Raw genomic sequence first — 20,437 nt, 5'->3', positions numbered from 1 at the left:
TGTTTTCTGTTTATTTTGTTTATTTTTCAAGCATATATCTCAAAGTGAATGCTTATAATCCGCTCTTTTGATTGTTTTTCATTACGTATATTAAAAAATAAGTTTGACCAGTGAGTCAACACTAGCTGCTCATTAGAATCATACAAGGAATTCTTAAATACCTAAGCTTGGCCTCACACCGGAACAATAGAATCAGGATCTCTAGAGATGGGATTAATGTATCACATTTCTCTCTCTCTTTTTTTAAAGATTTTATTTATTTATTTGAGAGAGAGAATGAGATAGAGAGAACATGAGAGGGGGGAGGGTCAGAGGGAGAAGCAGACTCCCTGCCGAGCAGGGAGCCCCATGCGGGACTTGACCCTGGGACTCCAGGATCATGACCTGAGCCGAAGGCAGTCGCCTAACCAGCGAGCCACCCAGGCGCCCCTGTATCACATTTCTCTTAAAGCTGTCCAGGTAATACCAGTTGACAGCATAAGTTGGGAATTACTGGCATGGATTATTGGCAAGGCAAGTTTTGATTCTGAGATTAAAACTCATCTTCTCATTCACATGTTGCTTACGTTTCTATCTCAGTGGACGTGTGAATTTCAGCTTACGTGTCTTCAGCTGCACAAATGCTTCTCTCTCTTTCTGTTTGTTGGAAATAGACACAAATAAAAAGGAAATACCTAAATCATTATTTCATAAATGCTAAGGTCTATGACCAAATTCTCTATGAGAAAAGAAAAAACTAGAATAAAATTGTCCATTTTTTCTGAAAGTCACTTTTGTTCAGCTTAAAGATTTTTTCTTTATTCCGAGATAAGTATTGTTTTACTATTTTGGTGTGGAAATATTTTCTTGAAGAAATGGATGGTGAAATTACCTGATTGATGTCTGAATGGCTTAATTCAGCAAAATAAATTTTGACAAGTCTATGTCAGTATTTAGTTTGTGAAATTTTCTGATCAGTGGAAGTTTGGGAAGCACTGACTTAAATAACTGAGTTAATGCCCAACTGTCTTTTGACCTGCAGAGTTTAGGGAAGTAGCTATTTACCAACCATTATGGTTATATTTCAATTCTAAAAAAATTAACCACACCACTGAGAATGACTAAATGTAAACTGTGCTTATTTACATATTGTTCTTCTATGTTGCATATACTGCACCTATATATTGTTCTATGACCTGCTTTTCTATTTCACAGTATATTAGGAAAATATTATGTTCATAATATATAGCATGATTATATTAATTATTATTATATTATTCTATTGATGGATCTAGGATATTCTCAAATTTTTGCAAATATAATGAAATTTTCAATCAGCATCCTATTATGTGTGTATTGTACACATGCAAATATTTCTATAAAGTACATTTTAAAAATACCTCTTTGGAGAGATACTATTATTTTCAAAAAGCTAGAATTATTTTTCATTCTCTGTGAGAATTTATTAGAGTTCTTGTTCCCTCACATCCCTACACAAGATATTACCAATATCTGTAATTTCTAACAATCTAGGGAAAAACCGCATCTCTAAAAGAATTAATCTCTTTCTAATTTATATGTTGGAGTATTTGCAGTTTTTCTTCTGTGAACTGCATGTTTATAACTGTTTTCTGCTTTCTGCTTGTTTTTCTGGTTCAGATTATTTTTCTCTATTGTTCTTATGAGAAAATGGATATTTCAGAGATTCAGTGTTTGCCCAAATGTTAAACACACAGCTAGTATATTGCAAAGGTCAGATCTCAACCCAGGCAGTTTGGCTCTATCTCCAGAACTCTCCAGCACTTTACTGATACCACAAACACTATGGGCTGGAAAGACCAAAGCTGAACAGTAGGGCTAAAACAACAAGGTAAACAGTCAAGGAAATAAAGATTAGATTTCAGAACCTGTTCTTGGAGAAGCCAGCTGGTCAGAAATCTACATAGGAAATAGCAAAAACAAAGATTATTTGGTGCAAAAATTCTTGGATGATTATATTATATTAAAAGCCAGCAGGAACAAGAAAATAAACTTGGGAAACCAGGCTTGAGTGTTAACGGGTTTCCATGGAGTCTGTTTCTTTTTCTTCTTGCTTATGGAAGACACAAAAATCCATGCAACCCACCAGGGTACTTTATTCTGCTGTAAAGACATGGTTCGTCATCACATTCAGGCACAGTTGGTCCTTGCCAAATGGCCCTACCTGAAGATTTGCTCTTCTCATGGTGATGCTACTGTCACCTCTTTGATATATTGCCCACCTAATAAATCCAGGTGTCATTTCCCCGTGGACAATTTTATCAAAGTTTTTACAGTAAGACTCACATTCTGTGGTTGGATCTTTATATTTCAAAAAAAGAGTTAAAAGCGTTTTACATTTCCAGGCTTCTCTGTATCTTATACTTGGTGACACTCATGCCAAGTGATTTAAACATTATTGATTTAAGCTTCATGCAAAAGCTGAATAGAGAGTTGGAAGGAAACCCAAACTGACTCTGCGGGTGGGGTCTGGCAGGCTCACCTTGCAGGCCCCAACTTAGACTGAAAAGGCAAAGGAAATAGAGCAAAGCAAGAGACAGTTTGTCTGCCAGGGATGGAGCCCCACTGAAACACTGGAGAAAGATATGTCTCCTTGTCCTATAATTCTTGTTTTCCTTAGATGTAGTATTTTTCTTTTCCATTTCATTATTTTTTTCTCTTCATTAGCTTGAAATTTACATGCTCTTTCCACACTGGTACTACCTATCCTTAATATTTGGCTTAACAAAATTTATATATAGTTGAACAAAACAGCTTTTTGTTCTTCCAAACAATACAAGGATATTAGAATAGTTTCATGTGGGCTATATTTTCTCCTGAATGAAAGACTATTGCAACTGCGTGACTAAGTTCCATCTTGTGAACTGTTAAGTCTAAAAATTAGACATTTATTTTATTTATGATTGTTTAATAATTTTTCTTGACTTAGCCATATGTTTTTCTTATATTCTTCATTTTTTCATCTCCTCTTTATTCTGGCATTTTTCTTTTTCCTTGAGTATATTTTAATAATTTTTAAAATAAATCTTTCCAACTTTTATATGTCTGAATCCTTAATTTGCTCTTGAAAGGTGTCCTGAGAATTGTTTTCTTGTCTCACATTATAGATATTATTCCACTTTTTAAAGGTTTCTCTTTTTATTGTTGCAAAATCATCTGTCTCATTCTTGGTAAGTACACTATTTGTTTTTAAATGTTTGCTGCTTTTTTGGTTCATCTCTTTAATGTCATTTTATTTGATTTTACTGTAATATTTTGAATTGCCAATGTTAAGAGTATTGGAGCTTCCTGAATATGATAATTCCTGTCTTTCTGCAAGAGTCGAAAATGTCCAGTTATATTTCAGGTATGTCCTTGATCTCATTATTCTGGCTCTTCTGGAATCCTAAGTAGACAGATGTTTTAAAAAATACTTATTATGTGGCTCAGTATTTCTTCCATAGTTTGTGTCACTTAGTCCTTCTCTGCTGCATTATTTCCTGAATCTATCTTCAAATTCCTTCACTCTCTTTTTGACTTTGTCTAACTCGATGTTTAAACTGGCTATTAAATTTCTAAATTCTTTTGCACTCTTAAACTTTCTTGCAGTTTTTAGTTGTTTTCAAAAGACTATTATGAGTAGCCTCTGGATTAATTAGGTACCCTGTATAAACTTTTAAATACATTAAAATCAATTATTTTGTGTACTGTCTCTCATACTTCCAACAGCAGCAGTGCTTCTGTTTCTGATTCTGTTATTTAATACTAATGCTTAATCTTGGTCCTGTCTGCTTGTTTCTTATGTATTCATTGTGAGTTAATAATCCTTGAATCTTGACCTTTAAATTCTGGCTTTGGTTTTATTTAGTTATTTCATTTCCCCAGGGACAGTTTGTGTTTGTGTCTCTAGAGTCCTGGAGGCATTCCTATCTGGGGTCTTTTTAATCTAAATGATCTGTTTGCCATATTTTTCAGTTGTGAAAGAAGAGTGAGTTCTCTCTCCACACAAGCATGAGACCAGGCTTGTGGTTGGGAAACCCCAGGGGAAAATTTTTCCTTTCTATTCCTTCCACTCTCCACATGCCTACATACATTCACATCTTCTGAGAGTAAGCATTTGCTTTGTTTTTGTTTTTCCTGGTTCATTCACTATGGGTTATCTTTCTCAGGGTTCAGGTTTTATGCAGGGGTCTCTGATCAGATAAACATCTCATTTTGCATGGGCTTTAAAAGGCTTTATCTCTTAGCTCTGGAGTGGTAATATGCATAAACCAACTGTGCTAAGCTACCAAGGACAATACAACATCCCCAGGACAAATGCAAGCTTGAACAATTGTTTGTCTATCTGAATTTGTACATTCTTGCATTTTTTTCAGAAAATAACCCAACCATACATTTTTAAATTATCCATTGAACAGTTTTAGGTATTTTATACCTAGAAAATTTCTCTGAACATCTAATCATCTGTATTGCTAGAAAGTAAAACCCCTGGTGTATTTGTTTTTTGTTTAGAAAAGTGTAAGTTTGTAAAGATGTCACTTTACTCCATATTTGTCCATAAATAAAAAGTAAAGTCACTGCAGCATTGCATTTTGAGAGTTATTTGGTAACCTTATTATTCTAAGGGGTGTATATAAAAACAAATATGAAATTTAAAAAATGAAGACTTGAAAATTGAGTAATGAAAGCAAAAGAGCCCTGCCAGGTATTAAGACATATTTCAGAACTTGAGTAATAGTTAAATGTAAGGTACTGGCACAAGGAGAACCATGTAAGATCAATAAAACAATGTGGAGTTAAGCATTAGACCCAAAGAGATACGAAAATTGAAAGTAGAATTCCAATATAAAGTAGAAAAAATGAGTTACACAATACTAATGTTATAAAGGATTGGCTGGTCATTTGGAAACAATACAGCTAAATTCCAGATATTAATTCCAATATAATCATTGTTAATTACAATGATTAACATAAAATATTAATACTTGATAATCAAATTTTATCATAGAGAAGACTTTTCTAAGAATAATTTAAAACCCAGAATTCATATGGAAAAATATTGATAAATTCCATTTATATATAAAACACAAATGGCTGAAAGGCCAAAAGGTAAAAATAAGGGTAGCTAATGGAAGTAATAGAAGCTAGAGAGAGTTGGAGAAGGTCAGAGAGAGAATAAGTGAAATAAGTGGGAATAAGTGAAATAAGAGGGAAGAAAATGTTGAGGAAGAGAAGGAAAGAAATAATGACAGGAAAGAAGGAAGGAGGGAACGAGGGAAGGGGTAAGGAGAGAAGGAGGATGGGAGGGCAAGCTGTAAGCTCCATAAAATTATGAATCACATTTGTGTGATACATCACTGTATAGTCAATATTTATCATGTATGATGCCACAGAGTTTGTAGACAAAAAACAAACAAAAGCTAAGTAGATTTAAAATAAATCAAATAATTCTGAAGAAAAAGAATTGACCAGGGAGAAAAACAGGCACCTCATAAAAGAGAATACAAGGAATTGATAAACACTTGAATTTTATTCAAAGTGGTTAATAATTGAACAAATAAAAACAACACATGAGAAATATAGTTCATTTTTCACATGTAACACTGCTGAGAAAAATTTAATAAACCTGACAATACAAATCTTGGCAAGGTTGTGGCACATCCAGAACACTTACACATTGTTGATTTGGTTTTGAATTATATAACGGCATTAGAGAGCAATTTAACAGTGTTTAGTAAATGTGGTTATTCACATCCACCTTGACCCGGCAATAGGCTGTAATATTCTCCTAAAAGTCCACAAGAAAATTCATAATAATATTGTTTATAGTGGGAAAAAATGGAATAACTTTCTGAGAAAAGAACATATGAAAATGCAGGATATGCATCCAATGGAATACTGAATAAAACTTTAAAAAAACAAGGAATAAAATAGATCCATGTAGTTAAGCACTGCTAAATCTCAAACACATATATTTGAAGGAATAAAGCAACTTGTGGAAGTATGCATATGATGTTTCCAATTATGTAAAGTTTAAGAGCATGTATAACCATACTAGCTATTATTTAGGAATATATACATTTACAGTAAGTTTAGAAGACTTACATATGAACAATAAGTTTAAAATCTAGGACCCAATTTTATTAGAGGTTAAGGTGGAGTATGAGTTCAGGGAGGGCATGAAGTAGATAGGCAGATAGATGGTTTAAGAAAGGCTATTTATTATTTGGTTCTCTATAGTTTTTTATGTAATTATTAAATATTTAATAAGGAAATAATTGAAATGAAAAGTAATTAAATATTCAATGTTGGAGAAGTTTATGGTGGTATTTTGAATGTTGCCATCTACTGGGTCACTCAAACACAAAAATCCTTGGTTTATCCTTAGTCATGCGCTCTCCTTCCTCCTCCCCCTAAAAACCACTAAATAGCAATACCTGCTGGTTTTATCTAAATGTTTTTATAGTCTCTTCCCTCTTGTCTTTCCTAATTACCTCTAGCTAAACTTGAATCCTCTTTCACCTGGATGGTAGTATTGAACTTACTATTCTACTTGGATCTATTTTTTTTTCTCTAAACCAACTTTAACTAGAGAAAAACATAAATCCAATCATGTTACCACACTCTGATCCTTTTAGTGACCCCACATCTTACAGGATATAGTCCAAACTCCTTAGTGTAGACTCTCCCTGATCTGTCCATACCTTGTCCCCGGTCTGCTTCTGACCTTCACATATTTATACTACTTAATTATTAAGATATTATTATTATAGTGTTTCTATGCCATAGTAAAAACATCCACTTATTTTTCTCTTTGTCTAACATACTGTATGCCCTTTACCAGAATGCTCATTACCCAAATAACATTTATTTCTCCTTTAAACTAAGATCAGGAATTATTTCCTCTAGGAAGAGTTTTTTGAATACTCTGGCTGACTTAAATATTTATCTTCTTTGCTCCCATAGCGTGGTGTGGATATCTTTTTCTTCACATGTAACAGCTTATTTTAAAATAACCTATTTCAGATTTATTGTATTTTTGTGGACAAAGAAAGGGCCATGTTTTATTTTTCTGCATAGCCTTAACATTTAGGCCTGGGGTCAGAAAATATTTTCCATATTTAGGTTTTGCAAAGCCTTCTCAACTCTGCTGTTGTAACAAGAAAACAACCATAATATATAAACAAATGAGTGTGGTTATATTCCAGTAAAACACTATTTAGAAAAAATATGGGCCAAATTTGATTTGTGGGTCATGGTTTGCACACCCCTTATTTTGGCAAATGTCTAGCAAAAAGTAGGTGGTAAATTAAGGCAGGTAATACCCAACCTTTTGTAACACCCTATCAAAGACTCTGTCCATACTCTTGTAGCTACCTCCTTTTGCAGAAGTCAGATTCGAACTGGTCTAAGTTGGTGAGGAAATTATCTGCCCTCAGGTTCCTCCCACATCTTTTCTGTCTATCACCATGACACATCCAGCTCTCATTCCAGTGAGGGGTTGGTGACAAAGCAACATTACCATGGCCTGTGAGAAGCTGGCTTTCTCTTGAAGCAGGGCCTATTTCCTTTCTCCATTTGCACTTATATAACCAGCTTGCTTCTACATACAACTCAGGGCCCACAGAGCTGTGATTTTTGGACCTGTACTAAATGAACATGGGTGCCAAGACCTCAGAATGTACACTGAGCTGCTGTCCCTGAGCAAAGCACATTGCAGAATTTTGCTCAGAAGCAGGGAGTGTGGGCCTGTGGGTTAATTTGGCCATGTTTCTCATGTGATGCTCACAGAAAGGAGAATTTCGCACATTCTGATGTCCTTTTATTTCAAGTCCTTCCTGACTTGGCCCCTCATACTTTCTCTCTCCCCAAGCACGTATTTGTTTTGTCCTTTCATGGCATTATGAAATGCAGTAGAATTTCAGAAGTCTTGGGACATTTCAGACCCATCATAATAACACCCCTGGGAAAGGGGCAGTGATGGACTCAGGTGTCTCTTTTAAACACAACGATCCATTTCAGTTAAAACAGTAGGGTTTGCCATCATAGAAGCCTGTCTCCATGGCAGTTGCCAAGATGAATGAATCAAAATTTGGCAGCTCCTAGGTTTAAAATCTTTCAAAGCCAAATTTCTACAAGGGAGATGGTGGGAAGTGGGAACTTCGGTAATTTATCTCTACTGCTTTATTGAACAACCCTGAGAAAAAGTTGCTTTTTGTTGTTTTTGTTTTTGCTTTTCAAGAAAATGGGAGAAGAGACATTTTCTCAGCTACCCTGAGTGGTTCTCACACCTTCTTATCTAATTTGTAGTCTTTGCTTTTCACTTTTTTTTAATGGTGCTGTACTTGACCGATTTCATAAAATACTGTTATCAAATATTCAATTAATATCAACCTTTTGCAGCTAAGAATCATTCAATAATTTTAACTGAATGTGTGAATTTTCACCAATTTTAGATGTTGTTCATAGTGCCTTCCTAGTTAAAGACAGGAAGTTTATTTTATTTAACAGGTTATAACAGAATCAATTTTCTTAAGTCTTCATTAGGAGAAACCTCAGCCCTGCATTTAAGACTTCCAATTGATTAAGTCAGACCCATCCAGATTATCCAGGAAAATCTCCCTATGAAAATTAATAAAGGGAAACCTCACTGAAAATGGAGTCAGGAATCCCTGAGGGGGAGCTCTCATGCGTGTAACACCTGTCCTGCTTATTTTATATTCCTTGGCAGGAAGAGGCTTACTTTCCCCTAGCAGGAGGAAGAAAGTTTTTCCTTCCTTAGCAATAGCCTTGCCGATGAGATGCTGCCATCTATCAGCCAATGAGAAACTACTACATTTCAAACTCCCAGTTTCCTCCGATGGACTGGACTTCTGTTCAAAACAACTCCTCCCAACCCGCCCCCCCACCCCCACCATACTTTTCTCTGTAAAAGACCTCTCCTCTCTTTTGTTCTTGGAACTTGCCTATGGTTTGCCATAGTTTGCATGTCCCAAATTGCAATTCCTCTGCTATTTCTGAATAAACTCTTTATGCTGGTAAAATAACTGGCTATTTTTAAGGTCCACATCCCTTAAAGTCAGATGATTAAGGGTTTTAATTACATTAAAAAAAATCTCTTCTCAGCATCACCTACATTAGTGCTTGATTGAATAACTGGAGACTAGCTCAACCAAGTTGACATGTCCAAAGAGCTATCACAACTGTAATCCTTAGTTACTATGATACTATTTTCACTCATGTAGCTCTTTTCTTTGTTTTGCTTTTCTTCCTTCCCTCTCATTTTTTCTCTCTTCTTTCATTCTTCCTATGGAGTCATGACTTGTATTCACAAATGTGTCTGCTTCTCCTCTCTGGACAGATGGTGGGATTCCATTTCCTGGCCCTCTCATAGTTTCATTGGATCCTGTGTCTAGTTCTGTCAGTGATACGTGAAGATGTCACTGGTGAGAAATCACCTAGCACAATGATGGACACAAACCATGACTTGTGTAGGTACAATTAGGATGGGAAGATAAGCTATCTACCCATGAACTTTTGACCAATAAGTCTCATCAATTCGTTATAAGTTGAAGGACACAGAGATCAGAGAAAGGAGATATTCCAGTGAGCCTAAATACAGGTGCAGGTTAGCTGGGCAATGGAATATAACAAAACAGGGTGAAGGCAGGGTGAGAATGGGCATTGTGAAACACACTTAGTTTCAATTCCTTTTATTAATTTTTTCCATTTTTAAGTGTGTTCATTTCTTCACATTTTTGTGCATATAGTTTGTTCTACATATTATTCTAAGATTCCTGCCCTCACAGAGATTGTAAAATAAAAGAAAAATTGTGTAATTATATACTGTGGTAAGTATTAAGTAACAGGTTGCTGAGAGAGTAAAAAACTTTTCCAACCTATTTTTTTTTTATTATTTTTTTTGGTGGGCAACAAAGCAAGGTTTATTGAGTGATAGCAAAGTGATAGGACAAAGCTCCCAAAGAGGGAGGGAACCTGAGAGGTTTGCCCCTTCAACCTATTTTAGATGAGAAGTTCAGAGGAGACTTTCTGAAGCGAGGGTGTGAACCACACCTGAGTAAGGAGAAGTGCACTGTATGAAGAGGGGAGGCAAGAGAAGAGACACAAGTCCATAAGGCAGGGAAATCTCCGATATGTGGAAAGCCAGTACAATTAAAATATAGAAAGAAAGGTAAAGCCTGGTATGAGAGAGGTGGGAGACCTAAGTTACTACCAGATTTATTTAGAATCGTGTAGGCCACAAAACCAAGGTAAAGACATTTATTTTTAGATGCTAAAGGAATCTGTGTGACCTATGGTAAGGTGATTTTGTCTCTGAGCCTCAATTTCCGCATTTGTAAAATAAAAATGCTTCCCCCAAATCAATATAATAATTAAAGCAAGGCATGTGAAAATGTAAAAATCTTAGCCTAGTTCTGGACCATTCAAGCAAAACTAAACACCAGGATCTCCTCATTTTCCTTAGTGAACACAATTTATACACACACACACACACACACACTTTTTTTTTAATTCTTTATTTAAATTCAATTTAGTTAACATATGCAGTATTATTAGCTCCACGGGTAGAATTTAGTGATTCATCAGTTGCATATAACACCCAGTGTCCACGATAGCCAGAATAAGGAAAGAGCCCAGATGTCCATCGACAGAAGAATGGAGATACACACACACACACACAATGGAATATTACTCAGCATATATATATTTCTAAGATAATTTAAAAGAGAAAGCTGACCTAGTTTATGTGAAAAAATCTTAGGACTTTTTTTTGGCTGCTTGGCATTCACTTTGGTAGTCAGGTAATATCTTAGGCGATAGCCAACTTAGAAGAGGTAAGTTTTTACAAATACTTTAACATTGAAGTGTATTTTAACTACTGTTTTTCAGTCATGTGGCACCACAGACAAGAAATCGAACAAACAACCTGAGTTTTCCATATCCTTTATCTCAACTGGCATTCAGTGACTGATAAGATCCAATAGGCTTCACATTATTGTTTGTGGAGCAAGTTATCCTAAATTTTATGAGTGACTGAGGTTCATTGGTCAAAGATGGGAAAGAGGTGAAAGGGTATAGTGTGAAAGCTGTATTCCAAATTACTCTGGGCAACAGATAGAAAAAAAAAAAAGGAGAACAAGAAAAGCACTATGTAAATACATGACCGTTTACAACTGGTAAAGATGTCATGGTTCACAGAAAAATATGAGAGAATAGAAGCAGACATACTTGCAAATTTTGTTTCTCAGAGTTCATTTCATGTTGTATTTTACCACTATATCTCCATAGAATACGTTTATTATTTTTCAGTAAGACTTTGCTGCAAATCCACTGTGGAATTTGGCAGCTGACATTTAAACCCTCTCAGCACTACTTTCATTATATGTAAAATGAGAAAGTTGGATGAAATGATCTCTAATGTCATAAAAAATTAGGTCTCTCATTTCTTTAGTTCCCAGAGAGATACGTTATGCTGCAGTTTAATTTGTGAAGTAATTTGACAGCCAATTTTCTTTGATGATATCTTATTGTTGGGGGAGTTAAAATAAAGATGGTAATTTTAAGTCATGGCTGCAAAGGCCAAAATTCTCCACGATAAAATGCAATGATTTCTCCTTGTCCTGTTCTTCCTCCTCCTCCTCATTTTTCTTCTTCTTCGTCTTTTTTCTTCACTGTCATCATTACAAAGGTCTCATAAAAAATGTTCCACTACACAAACAAAGCACTAGCATTACACCATAACTTTTGAAAATGTATCATCTAAAACCACCAGCAGAACACAGTTTACTGTCTTTTATGTAGGCAGATTGAGATCTGGCCTTACCGAGACTCAAGAAATATCTAACTGGTCTACCAAGAAGCGAGTTCCATCAATTCCACTTTGCTCACTATTTACAGCTCAGTTCAGATATAACTTCCTACTAAAAACCTGAGTTTTCTGCAGATTATGATGGTTTTAGATCACAGAAACACAAAAATACAAATAGGTATTACTTGTACCTTATGCTTGAAAGGACCTTCAACCAGCCTATCAGAGGAACATTTTCACAGATGGTTTCCAGAATCCTCTTTCTCCTCCTCCCTTTTCATCTTTTGTTCTTTATTCTTTTTCATTTTTCTTTGTAACACCAACATACCCATAACACCATCACCAAAATCAAGGGGATAGACAAATCCAGTAACTCCCAAAGTTTCCTCAATCCCTGCTTATTATTTTTGTGGTAATAACACTTAACATATCTACTCTGTTAACACATTTTGAAGTACATGATACAGTATTGTTAACTACAGGTGCTATGTTATACAGCAGGTCTCTAGAACTTATTCATCTTGCATAGTTGAAACTATAACCATTGAACAAGAACTGCCCATTTCCTCCCAGCCCCTGGCAACCACTATTGGGTTCTCCTTCTTATATCCAAATCCAAGGTGTACATGAAAATAAAATGGCTTCCCTTTTACCAGGATCCACCTTGATTAGAAAGTAATGGTATTTGTCAATTATTTGTTTCAATTGTACTAAGTTCCTATTACTCTCCTCTAAAACGGGGACAACAGTACTTACTGCTCTTGCTCAGCATAAATCAGATGCAATCATGTTTGTATAAAACACTGAGGAGAGGGGCTGGATGTAACCCCAAAGTACTAAAAGGATCCTGGCTGTGACTGAACCACCTTGGAGATTTTCAGAACACTAAATTATAGCCCTCAGGTCTTAAACATAGTTCCAGGAGCTTCTGTCCCCCAAATCAAATATGGGTAGTTATTTATGAGCCTTGCTTCATGATATTTCCTCTTCACTGCAAAGGATAGAGGGGATTTCTCTTGTCCAGGGTCTCCTGCATATTTACTGATGGGCAGCTAGTGTTTCACGGCTTCCCTGTAGTTTTGACTATTGGGTCCCAAAGTCTTTTGGGATTGTCTCGCCTTAAAGGTGCTATACAAATAGAGGATCCAAATCCACATTCTTCTTCTCTGCCTGTGAAAGTCTACAGAGTCTGTGGTCGCATCGGGTTACCTGCCCTCCAGTGAGGGTAAATAACAATCCGGATGTGCCCATATTCATGCAGACCATGTATTTTCTAGTTGGCTAATTCATGCTCACTGTAGCTGAAAGGATCCCTGCTCTAGACAGCTTCCTTCTCTCTGAGGCCCTCAGGCTGAGAAGCCAGCCTAACATTTTGTTTTCTTTGTCTACGCAAAATGAAAGCTTGCTAACTTAGATCAGACTGTGACAACTCTATTTCTGAAAGAATCTATTCATTACTCACTGAGCCAGTGTTAATGTGGGAATTTCCCAGGAGGTAGAGCAAAAAGAAGCACTGATTCTCTTCTTTTCCTATACAGCCTGGGATCTGGCACTTCCTAGATATGTGATTGTGGTGGAGTCACTGAACTTTCGGGGGCCCCAATGTCCCCCTCCTCATTTTTAAATAAGAGCAAAATCATCCATCGAACAAAGGTAGCACAGCTGAAAACGTGCTTTGTAATGAAAGTATAGAAATGTAGAGTTTTGCATACTAGAATTTCTAAAATAGCAACAATAAAATGTTTCTAGAGATTAAAACAGCAGATTTGAGAAAAACAAGGTTGTTTGAAAAAGAATTAAGATCTGGACTCTGAATTAAAAAAAAATCAATATTAAAATGCATGCTTCTCCTATTAGTCACACAATATGTATAATGTATTTCATTCATTACTTGAATCCTATTTTAATTATTTTTCCCCAAACCCATCCTCATTATTTTATTTATAAATGCATGATTTATCATAACAATTAGATGCTATTTTTGCTTACCAAGTGGACAAAGATTTTTAGCAAGCCAAGATGTCCAATGTTTTCCAAAAACAAAAACTTACAAACATAGCTGTTAGAATGAAAATTGATATAATCTGTCAGCAAGCAAACTTGACCATACGGATTAATATTCTTATAAAGTTCATAGTCTGATGGAGAATTCCACTTCTAGGATACTGTTCAAAGGCCAAAATTGAAGATAGTTTTAAGGATTTAGCTACTAGGAGAGTGATGATAGCATTGTTTAGAATAGGAGAAAGAGAGAGACTCTCAAAATGTTAAGAACTTTACCATTTGTTAAGTAATGCAGTGGTAACCAATTGATGGTTGTGACAATATTTATAAAGGAGAAAATAACAAGTGAACTAGAAATTTCTCAGACCATCAAAAAGACACCTAGGAATTATGAAAAGTGATTCCAGTTAAAATGAGAAAGTTTTATGGAATCACCTTGAGTAGCATGTGTGGTGGGGCAGGGGTGGGGGAGGGATGATGGAAATGTTTCCTTGGGTCAGAGTCATTACTTTGCCAAAAAAAATTGGATTAGATTGCATTAAGTAGTTGTGATGAATATCATGTTACTTAGATAGGTAGATTTCACAAGGCAATGAATCCTAATGGTTATAAGGTATACCTTATAAGGTATAAGGATTTCAGAAACCTTGGGGAAATGTGAAACACTTGCCAGAATGGAAATTCCCCACTGACTCTCCCCAAGTAGGGAAAGACACTGGTCATAGCATCACCTCATTCATCCCCAAACCAGCAGAAACTGGGCAGAAGAAGAAGTCACTGACTTTCAGAGAATTCCAAATGTTCTTAAGATTGAAAACCTGAAAAATGGACAGAAAGTAGGGAATTATTTTTCTGGATGTCTCACATCCAGTAGAGGATGTAGTGCAAAGATTCCAAATGGGAAGGAAAATATTAGTGGAAGACCATGGGGCATGAGAAGTGAAGGGAGAGAGAGACCGAGAACACGCCCCAGTGGACTTTCTCTAAGGATTTAAGCAATAAGCCTTTTTACTTGCTGAGATATAAGATAATAAGATCATTGGGTGGGAGGCTTAATTTCTAATTTTCTTCCCCTAACTTCTTGTAATTAATTGTACCCTCAGTAAAAGATTACTTAAACCATCATCAGAATCCTATGTATATTTGATTCAGGGAAGGAGAAGGAAACAAAATTCTTTGATAGGTGGTAACCAGAACCTTTTCCATAATCCCATGATGGAAATCAGTAACAGTCGTTTTGTCAAACAAAATATTTGTGAGTGGTATTTCTCATTGATAATATGGGTGATTTTATTATGGCTTGTTCTGATTCCCTTTCCATATTATGTTTTTTACCTAAATTTTCTCTAATTACTATGTATAATCTTGTAATAAGGTCTACACCTTATTACAAAAATAAAAAAAAAAGGTCTACACTGATGACCAATTTTACTTTAGGGTAGTGTTCCCAGTCAAGGCCATGAGATAGAATGACAGTGTAGACAAGAAGTCACTGTACTTAGTAATAAAATGAAAAGTGAGGCAGGAAACATGGAAAGAACAGTGGGGCCCTCTGGGAGACTGATGATGTTGGTGGTGACAGGATTTTAAAAATGATTATATCAATAAGATGTATGAGTGAGCTAGGATTTTAGGATGGAACCCATATTCCTCAAGTTTAAAGTCTGTTGTTTTTTTTTTAATAAAATCTGTAATTTATCTGAGGAACTGGCTGATTCACCTAGATGATCTCCCAGGGTAAGGTTCTCATTTCATTTGAGGGGAGAGGGGGTTACTTGAGTGCTGGAGTCCGGCTCCAGCCGGGGTGGGTCTCTCGTAGGAAAGGACGGCGTCGGCAAATGAGGAGACAGACACAGGATCAGGTTGCAAGCATCTCCTCCTTTTTTATTTTTGGCCTTCAGTTGCAAAGTCTTCAATTCCAAATGAATTTGTTTTATTCCTCTACTTAGTAATTTGACAAAGACTGGAAAGAGAAACAAAAGGGAGATAATAATTAGTGCTGATATACCTAGATTGATGAGAGATGGAAACCAGGCAGTAGTGGAGGTGTATTTCTGCAAAGTGGCAAGAAAGGAATCTGCAACTTCTGAGGCTGTGGCTGAGGACACATGTGCCAAACTAATGTCTTTAATTTTTTCTTGCAAGGAGTTTAAGTCCAAGGATACATTATCATTGCTCCATATTCCCAATAGGTGATTTTTGACATTGTCCCAAGGGATAGATGAGGAATCATAATGGTGGGGAGTGACACAGATCCATTTATATTGTGCATGGCATCTAGTGGTTAACCGAGTTTTGAGATTTTGAATTTGATTTCCTACATATAATATAGTTTCCTCTAGAACATTTAATCGTGCCTCAAACTTCTTGTCTATTTGTTTCTGCAAATAAAGTGCAGTTGAAATATTCTGGGTTAATCTATCCACATGATGTGCAATATGTATTTCCTGTACTAAAGCAGTTGTAGATATAGCAAAAGAACTTATGATTCCTATAAGAGCAGTAATACCTAATATAAGTGCTGCAATAAATCTCTTAGGGCGGCATAAGACTTTATCTACAAGTTGAATGGTATACATGCCAGGATCATCATACCAATGTTCTTCTAATTTTACAGGTAACACTACATAAGGAGGTTGATGAACAATTATAAAGACAGTTGGTCCAACAGTTGGATCAATGCAATTAGTTAATGTACATTTTGAACAGGATACATAATAGGTATGATTAATCTTGTTTACCTGTAATTGGCCATGACCTTGCACCACGAGAGCATGAGGGGGACCCACACATGCCGTGACCACCTCCATATGGTCAGGGCGTCTAGGCCTTTTTAGAAAAATCATTCCTGTAGCAGCTAATAATCTATATAATTCAGGATATATTTGAGTACTATTCCAAGTTTTAGCAACAAATATAGGACTAACCCATCCTAATGAGAACCATCTGTTTATTTTTTCTGGCTTTTTTATTAGATTATCATTCCAATAATACTTTGTTGATTGATTATTTAAATGTCTTCTATAGTCATGGTCTGGGCTAGATACGGAGTAGTCATAAATGGACATCTGAGAGTTGCGAGGCGAAAATCGCAATCCTTTAGATTGGAACATACATTCATGCCATAAGGGAAACCCTTTAAATTTATCAATATTGCCCCAAGCATTATTTAGGTCTCCTACCAAGGCCTCACATAGAGGAATGGATGCAGGAGGTTTATCATGGACCACAGTACCTTGATAATTATAACTTCCTATATGCTGTAGATTAAGTACCCAAAGATCCCTAGTTTTTGGATTCCCATTGGGAGAATCAGTTAATAAACTTCTATAATTGAGGGGAAGGCAGCCATCAGGTAAATTTGTTGTATTGGTACTAAAGCATATAGGAGGATCATCCAGTCTCCCGTGGAAAGAGAAATTTGCATCTGTTTTATGCAAGATAAATGAATTTGATTCTCCCCCCAAAAGATCAGAATTATTAGTAAACACACGAATAGAAGAGGATCCCCAAGGTGTAGGATGCAAGATTGGTGGATCCGGAATATATGCCCAATATTGAGAAGCAGAAACACATATCACCTGGCATGAGATGATCGCAAGCATAGCCACAAACATATTCTCAGGGGTTACGTTAACACCTTGCCCTTCCATGAGATGCTGTGCTTGATTGGAGAGTTGTTTCAGTTGTCCCCAGGTTGGTGGGTTGCTGCGCAGTGTGGTCGGAATAGGTGGCGCAGTAGGACTGGTTTGCGATTCTTCAAGGCGCAGCCGGTGTAAAGGTGGAATCAGAGGGTCAGCAGCTTCTGGAGATCGGGCACAACTTTCTCTAAGTGGGATATTTATAGGGGGTAAAGGTCTACATATCGGACGTGGGAGTGGAGGGTGTCTGCGAGACATGATGTCGGATTAGTCTATCAGGAATCCAGATAAGTGAGTCAGCGTCCTGTGGAAAGACACAAGCATAGCCTCGCCCACATGTTAATAATATATGGGGGCCTTTCCAAGATCCTGTTAAGAGGTCTTTCCATATAACCAGTGGTTTGGGTTTAATGTCATCATTTTCCCAATGTTTCATAATGGGAGAAATCTCATGAGAGTCACAATGTATTTATTTATTTTTTTTTAAAAGATTTTATTTATTTATTCTTCAGAGACAGAGAGAGAGAGAGAGAGAGAGAAAGAGAAGCAGAGGGAGAAGCAGGCTCCCAAGGAGCAGGGAGCCCGATGCAGGACTCGATCCCAGGACCCTGGGATCATGACCTGAGCCGAAGGCAGACGCTTAACCATCTGAGCCACCCAGGCTCCCGAGAGTCACAATTTAGATAATTGACAACGAATAGTGCATGATTTAGTATATGATGCGCAGAGCTATATTTATATTCTGAACTCTGTAGTTTGGAGATTTGGGTTTTTAAGGTCTGGTGAGCTCTTTCTACTATAGCTTATCCCTGCGGGTTATAGGGCATCCCCATATTATGGGAGATTTTAAATGAATCACAGAATTTTTTGAATGCAGATGAAGTATATGCAGGTGCATTATCTGTCTTAATAGCTTTGGGCATTCCTGCATAGGCGAAACAAAACATCAAATGTTGAGACACATCTTTAAAAGCTTCTCCAGTGCGAGCTGTGGCCATAATTAAATGAGAGAAGGTGTCCACAGAAACATGTGTTACATCCATCTGCCAGATTTACCAAAGCTGGGAACATGTGTTACATCCATCTGCCAGAGATCATTGGGTCTAAGGCCTCGGGGATTAACCCCCATAGGCAGAGAGGGCTGAGTGTTTGGACATATAGAGCATTTCCGAACTATCTCTCTGGCCGCTTCTCTTGTTATGTGAAATTGCCTTCTTAAAGAGGCTGCGTTTTGATGATGGAGGGCATGATTGGCAGTTGCTTCTTTAATTGTAAAGATTGCCTCTCTGGTGAACAAATCAGCTATATTATTTCCTTCTGCTCGGGATCCTGGCAATTTGGAGTGACCTCGGATATGGCCCACATACACCTTGTGCATTCTCTTTCTGATCAGATTTTGGAGTTCCTGTAAGCGAGGAGCAATAGTAGTTTTGTTTTGAGCTGTAATAGCGGTTTCTATAACGGGGAACAGCCTGGCCACATATTGAGAATCAGTGAAAAGATTAAATGGTTGGTCATGTAAAGTCTTAAAGACTTCTATCACCGCAAAGAGTTCAGTTCTTTGGGCTGAAGTTTCAGTAGTTTGTACAGCTGTTTTATGGTTATTAATGACATAAGCTGCTCTTCCGGTTGAGGAGCCGTCAGTAAAGACGAGAGCAGCTGGGTGAGCTAAGGGTGAGGAGTTGACAATTTTTGGAAAGATAATTGATTGTTCTTTTAAGAATTGAAGTAGGGGGTTGGAAGGCAAATGATATTGAATAGTTCCAGTAAAAGATTGGATAGCAATTTGCCAGTCATCATCCAGTTGGAATAAATAATCAAGTTGCTCCCTTTTATAAGGCAGGGTTAATGATTGAAATTCTCTTCCAAATAGCTCAACACCCCTAGTTCTTCCTTTAATGATTAATAGGGCAACCAAGGTACTATAGGCACAGACGACCTTCTTGGTGGTTCCGGGGAGGTGAACCCATTCCAAGGGGCCCTCCTGCCATAATACTCCAGTCGGAGTATGAGCAGTGGGTAGGACCTGGACTTTGTTTGGTATTACTTAAGCCTGTAGTTTTTACCTCTCCAGCAGGTAGGTGTCTCCAGGCATTAACAGCTAGGCTGGAGCTTTGGCTGAGAGCCTCCTTAGATAAATGTAGTTGATCACGGGCTTGTGACCATTCCTCTAGGCCCATAAGCATATCAAATGTTATGGAGCGGCGACCTGACTTTCTATTAATAGCAATTTGTTGTTTTGCCAACTCCTTATATTCAGCCTTCCAAAGTAAATATACCCCCGCAGGGAAACAAGATTTGGCAGTTTGATGCCCATCATAAGGAGTCATTCACTGGCTAGCAATTACCTCCACCAACTGCATAGTATAAGGAGATGTAGAACCATAGTCAGAAACTGCCTTTTTTAGTTCCTTTAAGACCTTATAAGGGAGTGGTTCCCACTGAGGTTCGTCCCATTCATCATCAAAAGTCACTGGAAAACATTTAAAGGTTAAATCCCCATCTCTCAAGGCCTCCTGTATTGCTCCCTTAAAGCCAATATTCTTAATAGGTGGCAAGGGTTTTTTACGAACTAAGGCCTTGTTCTGTGGAACTTTTAACTGTCTATGTAGATTAATCACAGAGCCGCATTCAGGGGCTGTGGCATTTGCAAAAAGTTCCCAATCTTGTTCATGATATTTAGCAGCCTCCTCCTCAAAGGCTACCTCATCTTCAGAGGACAATTGATCGTCTCTCCCTTCAACTCTTTTGTTATCTTTGTCCTCCTCTTCTGATTTCATTTCATTTATTACCAGTACTTGAGAGGCTGATTTTTGTAATAGAGGTGTCTCTTCAGTGGGGGCAGCGTTATGTGTCTCCCGTAATTTTTTGTGTAAAGCCTGTGAGCTAGGCATAGGATCTAACATATCTCTTAACAATGTCCATAAAGAGAATGCCTCCACGGGTACATTTTCAGGACCATGGT

At 37.0% G+C, this 20,437-nt stretch overlaps 2 long non-coding RNA genes across 2 annotated transcripts in view; both read right to left on the bottom strand.

Annotated features, from left to right (window-relative positions):
- The window catches only part of LOC145720970 (uncharacterized), a 181,583-nt gene that overhangs the window by 4,879 nt on the left and 156,267 nt on the right, over positions 1 to 20,437 (bottom strand). The gene's annotated exons all lie outside the window — the stretch shown is intronic.
- LOC115942966 (uncharacterized) overlaps positions 15,690 to 20,437 on the bottom strand; it is a 6,020-nt gene continuing 1,272 nt past the window's right edge. The window contains exons 2-3 of the long non-coding RNA XR_014144622.1: positions 17,413 to 17,776; positions 15,690 to 15,794 (exon numbers count right to left, since the gene is read on the bottom strand). This is a non-coding gene — a long non-coding RNA (uncharacterized LOC115942966). The remainder of the gene's footprint in view (positions 15,795 to 17,412; positions 17,777 to 20,437) is intronic.

The sequence above is a fragment of the Leptonychotes weddellii genome, chromosome 4 (genome assembly GCF_054177405.1).
Source record: "Leptonychotes weddellii isolate Sample4059 chromosome 4, ASM5417740v2, whole genome shotgun sequence".
NCBI lineage: Eukaryota > Metazoa > Chordata > Mammalia > Carnivora > Phocidae > Leptonychotes > Leptonychotes weddellii.
The sequence above is the reverse complement of the archived record's forward strand: the minus strand, read 5'-3'. Positions and strand labels throughout refer to the sequence as shown.